We start from the raw sequence: 9,894 nt of genomic DNA, 5'->3' as shown, positions 1-9,894 counted from the left end.
GGCCCCTGTGTCCTGAAAGACTCTGGTTTAGGCTTACCATCTTTGGGTAATGAATCAGGCTAAAACTGTCCCTGCCCAACAGCTACTCTCTCCGGACCCAGCACCAGCTAGCTCGAATCCGAATATATTCCCACTTTCGAAGCCGTCATACAGAGAAGCGCAAAGGGTGTCACAGTGGCAGAAAGATCAAGGGCCGTTGGGGGCTCGTGGCCCTCCTCATGTTTGAGATGCCCTGCAGTGCCTTCCTTTAGAGGTCCTGAAGTTGGCTTTTGAAGTTTGTTCCTGGTTTGGGCTTGTTCTAGGGGGTTGTCAAATAGATTGCAAAGCAAGGGCTACAGGTTTATTTTTCCTTCTGTTTTGTTTTTAACTTAAAAAAATTAAAACATTAGTCTTTGCTGCAGAAAAATTGAAAGAAACAAAGAGCTATAGAGGAAACAGTAATTGTTTTAAAAATGCAAATTCAGGGGGCCTGGGTGGCTCAGTCGGTTAGGCGGCCGACTTCGGCTCAGGTCATGATCTCTCTGTCCGTGAGTTTGAGCCCCGAGTCGGGCTCTGTGCTGAAAGCTCGGAGCCTGGAGCCTGTTTCAGATTCTGTGTCTCCCTTTCTCTGACCCTCCCCTGTTCATGCTCTGTCTCTCCCTGTCTCAAAAACAAACAAAACGTTAAGAAAAAAAATTTTTTTAAATAAAAATGCAAATTCAGTCACATCATTGTGCTGCTCAACAGACTTAAATGGTTTCTACTTACACTTAGAATAAAATCCAGACCCCTTCTTGCTTACAGCGTTCTGCACATTGGCAGGCTTTATTGCATCTTTATGCATTTTGCATTGTTTTTATTTTCTCTTATTTTATTAAAAATTTTTAAATATTTATTTATTTTTGACACAGAGAGAGACAGAGCATGAGCGGGGGAAGGGCAGAGAGAGAGGGAGACACGGAATCGGAAGCAGGCTCCAGGCTCTGAGCTGTCAGCGCAGAGCCCGGCGGGGAGGCTCAAACTCATGAACAGCGATATCATGACCTGAGCCGAAGTTGGCCGTTTAACCAACTGAGCCACCTAGGCTCCCCTAATGCATTTTATATTGTTAAAATCACTATTTCATAAGAACTTTCCAGTGAAAACAAACGAACCCAAAAAACTCTGAAAACCTCAGGGTCATAACTTTATTGCACTATATGTATAGATCATAACACACTCATTTCCCTCACGTTGAACAATTAGGTGGTTTTCAGTTATTTTCCTTTATAAAGAGCACAGAGAGGAACATCTTTGTGTGCAAGTATTTATAGGCGTTTTTCGATTGGAAAGAATGTAGCAATTAGGAGCCTAGCAGGGTCATTTAAATGAAGTAATGGATGAAGGCACTTAACTGTACTTACATGTGCGTTTTCATAATGGATGCAAATTACTCTAGCTTCAGATGCAGTTCATGTTAGTACTGACTTCAGGAATAAATTGGCCATCTCACAGTATGACCTGGATCTAGCCCTCTAACCAGTCTGCCTCCCAATCCTGCAATCAATGATTGTAAATGTTATCAGGTCAAGGTTTTCTGCCTCAGTACTGATCTTGCTATAGCTGGTGTCCAAATCTCTGAGGCAGATAACTCACGGGTTCTTCCTGCGTTTCAATGGAGCCTATGTGACGTCATAGCAGCTGAGTGGGGAAGTGATCTGGAGTCAAGCATCCCTGGGGCACACTTGCAAGTCTCCTCAACACTCTGATGGGAAGGTATTATTAAAATAAATTATCTAATACTTCAATGGATGCCTCGAGAGAAGGCTGATTTCTTCTCTCTCTCTCTCTCTTTTTTTTTATATCCCTAAACAGGAGGCTTTGTGGGAGTTTGTTTACATTTGACAGGGCCAGGAAAGCATGGGAAGGCAAAAAAGAACTAGTTGCTTTTTTCGTTGAAGCTTGTTTTTTGAAAATCCTGCTCACTTGCAATTTGAGTTTACAACTTCATCTCTTTCTGTTTGTTTTTTATTCTGTTTTGGAAAATGCTTTACTCTAATAGTAAAAGAGAAGAACGTCTTCAAAACAGACCAGAAATGTTTGGGAAAGGGACGGCTCTGAAATATTTGCAGGAGAATTTGACTGATTTTTCAGGGCCAAAAGATAAACTGAGGCCCTCCCTGCACCCCAGTCTGAGCTAGTGTTCTCAGACCCAACTTTCTGCTTCCAAATCCTACATCTAAGTTCCCAAACTCAAATAGGCACATGGTTTAGGCAGATGACTTTAATGTAATCAACCAGGTTGGGACAGAGGAGAATGGAAGGACATTTTAAAACACTGCGTGGGCCTTAACAAAACCTCTGTGCAAGCTAAATGCAGTCCATATACAGCAGAGATGCACATGAATATAGTTGTATATGCACAAGTATGTGTGTGTCATATATTATCCAACTTGGTATGCATCTATAATGATCAAGTTTTTAACCTTGACTTCAGCCTATTCAAGAAAGCAGTCTATATTATTTTATTTATTTATTTAAGAGCAGTGGAGGAGGGGGTGCTGGTTGGCTCAGTCGGTTAAGCCTCTGACTTCAGCTCAGGTCATGATCTCACAGTAGGTGAGTTGTGAGTTCCAGCCCGCCTCAGGCTCTGTGCTAACAGCTCAGAACCTGAAGCCTGCTTTGGATTCTATGTCTCCCTCTCTCTCTGCCACTCCCCTGCTCACACTCTCTCTCTCTCTCTCAAGAATAAATAAACATTAAAAAAATAAAAATAATTTAAAAAAAAGGGGGGGGGGGCAGGGACAGAGAGAGACAGAGAGAGAGAGAGAGACAGGGAATCTGAAGCAGGTTTCACAAGCCTGACATGGGACTAGATCCCATGACCTGAGCCAAAATGAAGAATCAGTTGCTCAACAGACTGAGCCACCCAGGCACTCAGCAGTTTGTATTATTAACCAGAATGCTTAGCCTCTTTGTCAGAAACATTCACATTTGTATTAACACCTCAGTTTAGGACTTCTTCAAGAATGATGGGGAAAGGCATAGGGATACCTATTAACAACTTGCACAAGTTTTGTGGAATGCACTGGAAAATTGGAAAATGTTTTCCTGTAGTATTTAGTACCCTTGCATACCCATGTAAGAATTTAATTACAAACATCTTCGGCTTAGCATGAAATCAGTAATCTCTTGAAAAATCTAATGTTCTACACAAAAACGCTAACCAAGAGCATATTTACTTTTATTTTAAATGGGAAAACTTATAATGCATTATTCATCAACCCCAAATTTACAACTAATTTACTAAAACACAATTTAAGTACACACACATATATATATGTAACAACTTATCATTTAGGATATCAAATGCTTAAAACATTGCTTCCTGATAACCAATTTGTCAATATGATTGTTAGCAAACAGTTTATGTACGGAACATAATGGTCTGAGGCCTCTTTGCACTAGCAACATTCCCTTTGATGATAATCAGCATGTAGTAAAAAACGGGATTCTGATTTTCCACAATTTGTAACTGGAATGTAACTTGAGAGTTTTTCTCTACACTTCCTTTTTTTATTCATTTAAATTCAGGTTAGTTAACATACACTGTACTATTGGTTTCAGGAGTAGAGCCCAGTGATTCAACACTCACATATAACACCCAGTGCTCATCCCAACAAATGCCCTCCTTCATGCCCATCACTCATTTAGCCCATCCTCTCACCCAGCTCTGCTCCAGCAACCCTCAGTTTTTCTCTGTATTTAAGTCTCTTATGGTGTGCCTCCCTCTCTGTTATTATCTTATTTTTCCTTCCATTCCCCTATGTTCATCTGCTGTGTTTCTTAAATTCCACATATGAGTGAAATCATATGACATTTGTCTTTCTCTGACTGACATATTTCACTTAGCATAATACCCTCTAGTTCCATCTGCATTGTTGCAAATGGCACCCATTGTTTTGTTAAAAATGTTGTATGAATATTCAAGACTTAAAAGTAAAATTTTCACATATAAATGGTAGTGAAAACCATTGTATTTAGAGATATATAAGTTCTATGAATTTGAGTCTAAAAAAACAAGAGTTGTTATATTAGCAATCATCAACTGTAGAGGTAGGCTGCAGGGCAATGACAAAATGAGCTATTGTTCATAAACATAATGATATAATAAAATGCCTTGTTAGGGATCTGGTACAGTTCATGACACTTTTTTGTGCTTTAGTAATATTACGGCTCCTATTTTCTCTTAATAAATTCCACCAATAAATTCATTAATTGGGATTATGTTTATATTTCCTTTATGAATTTAAAATCTAATTCATTTTAAGAAACATTTAGGAACCTCAGTTGTAATCTGGGTTTAAGTTCTCTCCCACAGTAAATTGAAGAATGTGTTTGGCCACCTGATAGATTAAGGAAAAAAAAAAAAAACAAGAAACAGTCAATGAGGACTAGGCTGAATTTGGTTTCCTATTCAAAGAAACAGAATCCAATGATTAAAAATCAAGTTAAGTTTAAGCATGGTAAAGTAAGCTCCTAATAGATGTATTCTGCTGCAGATAATACCTATAAATTCTGGACAAAATCTAAAACCCAACTACTTTAAGGATCTGAGAACAAACAAAAGCTGGCAGATTCTAGAGAGTAACAGATACTTGTAAAAAAAGGACTAGCATAGGATAAATTTCCTGTTAATATGAATTTAAGCCTGAGTGTAGGCAAGGTTGGCACCATGTGCAGCATCTAAACTTGTGATAGGAACCCTATAGCCTTCCTGGCCTGAAGAAACAGAGGGCAGAGTTTATGGCAACCATAATCATTAAGAAGTGAGGTGGGGATCCTCGCAAGGACAGAACCAGAAAGGGAGGAAGAGGGAAAATTCTGTGTATCTTTTCCAGATCTCTGGCTGATCCCTGAACAGCACATATCCCTGCCATACTGCAAACTAACCCTAACCCTAACGAAACAGATTTGCACTGCAGCCCAACAGACACAGTTTGGAGTTGTATTCCAACCAAGTAAATTGTCCCCTAGAATAAACAAACTAAAAACATCAACAATTTTTGGAGGAATGTAATAGAATGTAGCCTCCACATCATAACAGCACAATGTCCAGCATACAATCCAAAATTCCTTGACAGGAAGAATAGGGAAACGTGACCCATTCTGAAGAATTGATTGTTATCAATGGAGGCCAACCCCAAGATGTCTCAGATGTCAGAATTAGCAGACAGTTTAAAGCAACTATGATAACTATAATTAATGAGGTAAAGGAAAATATATTCATGAATGAAAACATAGACAACCTCAGCAGTGAAATAGACGATATAAGAAAAAGCCAAAAGAAATTTTTAAACTGAAATAGCAAATCTGAAATAAAGTATGCAAATAAGAATAATTCTCATCTTTAATGTAAATCTTTTATTTTGTATGTAAAAATATTAAAATACTAAATATGTATTTCTAAGTCATAGAAAATATTTTTACCATCTTTCCTTTTCTTTGGTGCCTCTCTCATTCTCCACATGGTCAGCAATATCTGCCTAAAATGTTTTTCTCTTTTCTATCCTACTTTCAGCTTCCAGGCTGCCCAAATTTCTACCAACATCTACCTGAAAAGGTTTCCTTTATTGTGTTTCATTCTCTTTTCTCTCTTCTCTTCCCCTTTCCTCTTCTGTTTAAGGATCTCTGGATTTTGTTTTTTGCTTATTGTTCAGGAGCCTCACAACCATCAAGACTCACTTTTTTTTAAATTTTAATTCCAGTATAGTTAACATATAGTGTTATATTAGTTTCAGGTATACAATAGAGTGATTCAGCAATTCTGTACATTACACAGTGCTCATCATGATAAGTGTAGTCTTTAATCTCCATCACCTATCTCACCCATCCCCCCACCCACCTTCCCTCTGGTAAACATCAGTTGTCTATAGTTAAGAGTCTGCTTTTGGTTTGTGTCCTTGTTTCTTCATTTGTTTTGTTTTTTAAGTTCTACATATGAGTGAAATCATATGGTATTTGTCTTTCTCTGACTAACCTATTTCACTTAGCATTATACCTTCTAGCTCCATTCATATCATTGTAAATAACAAGATTTCATTCTTTGTTATGACTGAGTAATACTCCATTGTGTGTGTGTGTGTGTGTGTGTGTGTGTGTACCATGTCTTTCTTATCCATTTATTTATTGACGGACATGGGTTGCTTCCACAATTTGGCTATTGTGACTAATGCTGCAATAAACATAAGGATGCATATATGTTTTTGAATTAGTGTTTTCATATTATTTGGATAAATGCCCAGTAGTGGAATTACTAGATCATATGATAATTCTATTTTTAATTTTTTGAGGAAACTCCATACCATTTTTCAGAGTGGCTGCATCAATTTGCATTCCAACAACAATGCATGAGGGTTCTTTTTTTTCCCCACATCCTTGACAACATTTGTTTCTTATGTTTTTGATTTTAGGCATTCTGACCAGTGTGAGATGGTATCTCACTGTAGTTTTTATTTGCATTTCTCTGATGATAAGTGATGCAGAGCATGTTTTCACGTGTGTGTCAGCCATCTGTATGTCTTCTTTGGAGAAATGTCTGTTCATATCCTCTGCCTATTTTTTAATTGGATTACTTGTTTTGGGGTGTTGAGTTGTTTTCATTTTTGTTTTCAGTTCATTATATATTGTAGATATAAATCCTTTATTGGATACATCATTTGCAAATATCTTCTCTCATTCAATAGTTTGTCTTTTAGTTTTGTTGATTGTTTCCTTCACTGTGCAGAAGCTTTTTATTTTCATGTAGTCCCAATATTTATTTTTGCTTTTGTTTCCCTTGCCTTAAGAGACATATCTAGAAAAAAGTTGCTATGGCCAATGTCAGAGAAATTACTGCCTTGCTCTCTTCCAGGCTTTTTATGGTTTCAGGTCTCATATTTAGGTTCTTAATCCATTTTGAGACTATTTTTGTGTATGGTGTAAGAAAGTGGTCCAGTTGTCCAGTTTTCCCAGCACCATTTGTTGAAGAGACTGTCTTTTTTTCCCACTGCATATCCTTGTCTCCTTTGTTGAAGATTAATTGACCATAGAATCATGGGTTTATTTCTAGGCTCTCCACTCTGTTCAGTTGATCTATGTATCTATTTTTGTGCCAGTACCATGTTGTTTTGATTACTGCCGTTTGCAGTAATCTGGGATTGCAATACCTCCAGTTTTGTTCTTTTTCAAGATCGCTTTGGTTATTCGGGGTCTTTTGTGGTTCCATACAAATTTTAGGATTATTTGTTCTAGTTCTGCAAAAAAATTCTGTTGGGATTTTGATAGGGATTGCATTAAATGTGTAGATTGATTTGGGTCGTATGGACATTTTAACAATTTTTGTTCTTCCAATCAGTGGGTGTGGACTATCTTTCCAGTTGTGTCTTCTTCAATTTCCTTCATCAGTGTTTTGTAGTTTTCAGAGTACACTTGTGTCACCTCCTTTGTTAAGTTTGAAACTCAAATTTTGACCCTGTAGGCAATAGTGTCTTTCCTTTGGAGAAAGAGAGAGTGAGAGAGAGAGAGAATGAAAACATACAGTAACTACTGATGTATTTTTGTTCCTAACCATAATGAAGTAAAGTGTAGTTATGTATCCATAGACTTGTCTATCTGAATCCATGTGTCACTTTTAGATATACCCTGTTCCCTAGTGTGCTCTACTGCTGACATTCTTCCTTTTCATTTATCTTCATTATTTATTCTGCTGCCTACTTTTCTGTCCTTCCACTGCCTGCACCGCTGTCAACTTCTACTGTAACACTGGGTCTAAGGCCAGGGTCTAAGGCCACCACTGCCTGGGAACAATTTAATTCCTCTGGCCACAGAGTACACCTACTTTTGTCCTTCTTCAGCTAACAGGAAAGTTCCCCCCCCCCCTTTATATGACCACTCCTTCAGAGAGAGTTCCCGCGGCATAGTTTTTGGATTGTTAGTAACCTAGTTTTTTCATTTATACTGTATAATTCTTGCCCAGTGTGAGGGCACAGGTAAGTAGCAGAGAAAGAACGGATTGGAGTTTGGCGACAGCCAGACTCAGATGGAGGACCTGCTGTTCAGTCTTGACCAGTGTGATGTGTATGTGTGTGCGTGCATGTGCATGTGCATGTGCATGCATTTTCTGTCTTTGCATTATGATGTTTTGACATTTAAAAAAATCTTTCTGGTGGAGGAGAGAGTGATACTGCGTGAGCTGGCCAATTTACTATCTTCCTAGGATAGCAAAGGGCCCAGTGGGGAACACTTCTTTGATATGCAAACTAACTAATCCAGAGCCATATTTCCTCTCTCTGGCCCTTGCACCCCAGGAGGTCATCTTCCTCTGTGTTTATCATCCCTGGACCTGGTACAGGACCCCTAGGGGCCACCTCTACAGCCCATATGGCCCCATGTGGTGTGCTGTGGCTTCTGTCCCTAGGAACTGTGAGTGTGTAAACTTTGTTTTTCCTGAATCTTTCCTTGGTCTCCTCTTGTGGCAGAACCTGACTCAGCATCTCAAAAACTAGTAACAAACAGTCACTCTATCAGGTGCTTCCTCAGGGTTCCTTTCTCTCAGGATCTTCACTGCCCCTTTTCCCAGGCTGGCCTCTTCCAGGAGCTCCTTATCCATTGGCTTATCTGAATCCCAGTTATAATCTAGTTTGAAATTTTTACCCACAATCCTCCTCTGTCCTCAGTACTGTGAGACATGTGGCTGGTTTTCTGTTTTTTGTTAACCTAGAACATTCCATGACAATGAAAAAATGAAGAGATATTTCAAGAGATTTTATTTAGAAGGCTGGCTTTCTCAGAGCATGCAGCAGACTTTCAGTTGGAGGTACGACTGGCCATAAAGGAATTCTGGGAATACAGAAGAAGAATCAGCAGCTATATTTCATAAGGGAAGTAAAGTTTTTTCTACATTCAGGGTCCGTAGCTGGGACTGACAGGAGAAAAGCATACAAAATTTTTAAAAGTAACATTTGCACGTACACTAGGGACTTCACAAGAAAAAGGAAGACCCAAAGAAGCGGTTAGAAGCCAGAGTTTACATGTTGGGTTGGACACAAAGTAGTAAATTGTGAAAAAGTGACAACATAAAGGGGTTTGGGCTAGGGCATTTAATTGCAGAAAACTAACTAAGAAGATAAGCATTAGGTTAACAAGGTTTGTTTGTACAGATTTCTCTTGATCCCCACTCTCCATCTCTGGTTAAACTGATGTCTTCCTTCTTCCTGGTATAGGGAGGGCATCTTTCACATGGGAGTTATATCTCCTGCTTTTAAGAAGAAAAAAAGTGAGAGTACCCATTTTGTATTTGCTGTTTTCCTTTTTTGTTGTTTTTTGTTTGTTTGTTTTTTCTTTTTTCTTTTTTTTTCTTTTAATATGAAATTTATTGTCAAATTGGTTTCCATACAACACCCAGTGCTCATCTCAACAGGTGCCCTCCTCAATGCCCATCCCCCACTGTCCCCTCCCTCCCACCCCCCCATCAACCCTCAGTTTGTTCTCTGTTTTTAAGAGTCTCTTATGGTTTGTCCCCCACCCTCTCTAACTTTCCCCCCCCTTTCCCTCCCCCATGGTCTTCTGTTAAGTTTCTCAGGATCCACATAAGAGTGAAAACATATAGTATCTGTCCTTCTCTGTATGACTTATTTCACTTAGCATAGCACTCTCCAGTTCCATCCACGTTGCTACAAAAGGCCATATTTCATTCTTTCTCATTGCCAAGTAGTATTCCATTGTGTATACAAACCACAATTTCTTTATCCATTCATCAGTTGGTGGACATTTAGGCTCTTTCCATAATTTGGCTATTGTTGAAAGTGCTGCTATAAACATTGGGGTACAAGTGCCCCTATGCATCAGCACTCCTGTATCCCTTGGGTAAATTCCTAGCAGTGCTATTGCTGAGTC

The sequence above is a fragment of the Felis catus genome, chromosome A1 (genome assembly GCF_018350175.1).
Source record: "Felis catus isolate Fca126 chromosome A1, F.catus_Fca126_mat1.0, whole genome shotgun sequence".
In the NCBI taxonomy this organism is placed as follows: Eukaryota; Metazoa; Chordata; class Mammalia; order Carnivora; family Felidae; genus Felis; species Felis catus.
This window is presented reverse-complemented; position numbering follows the sequence as displayed.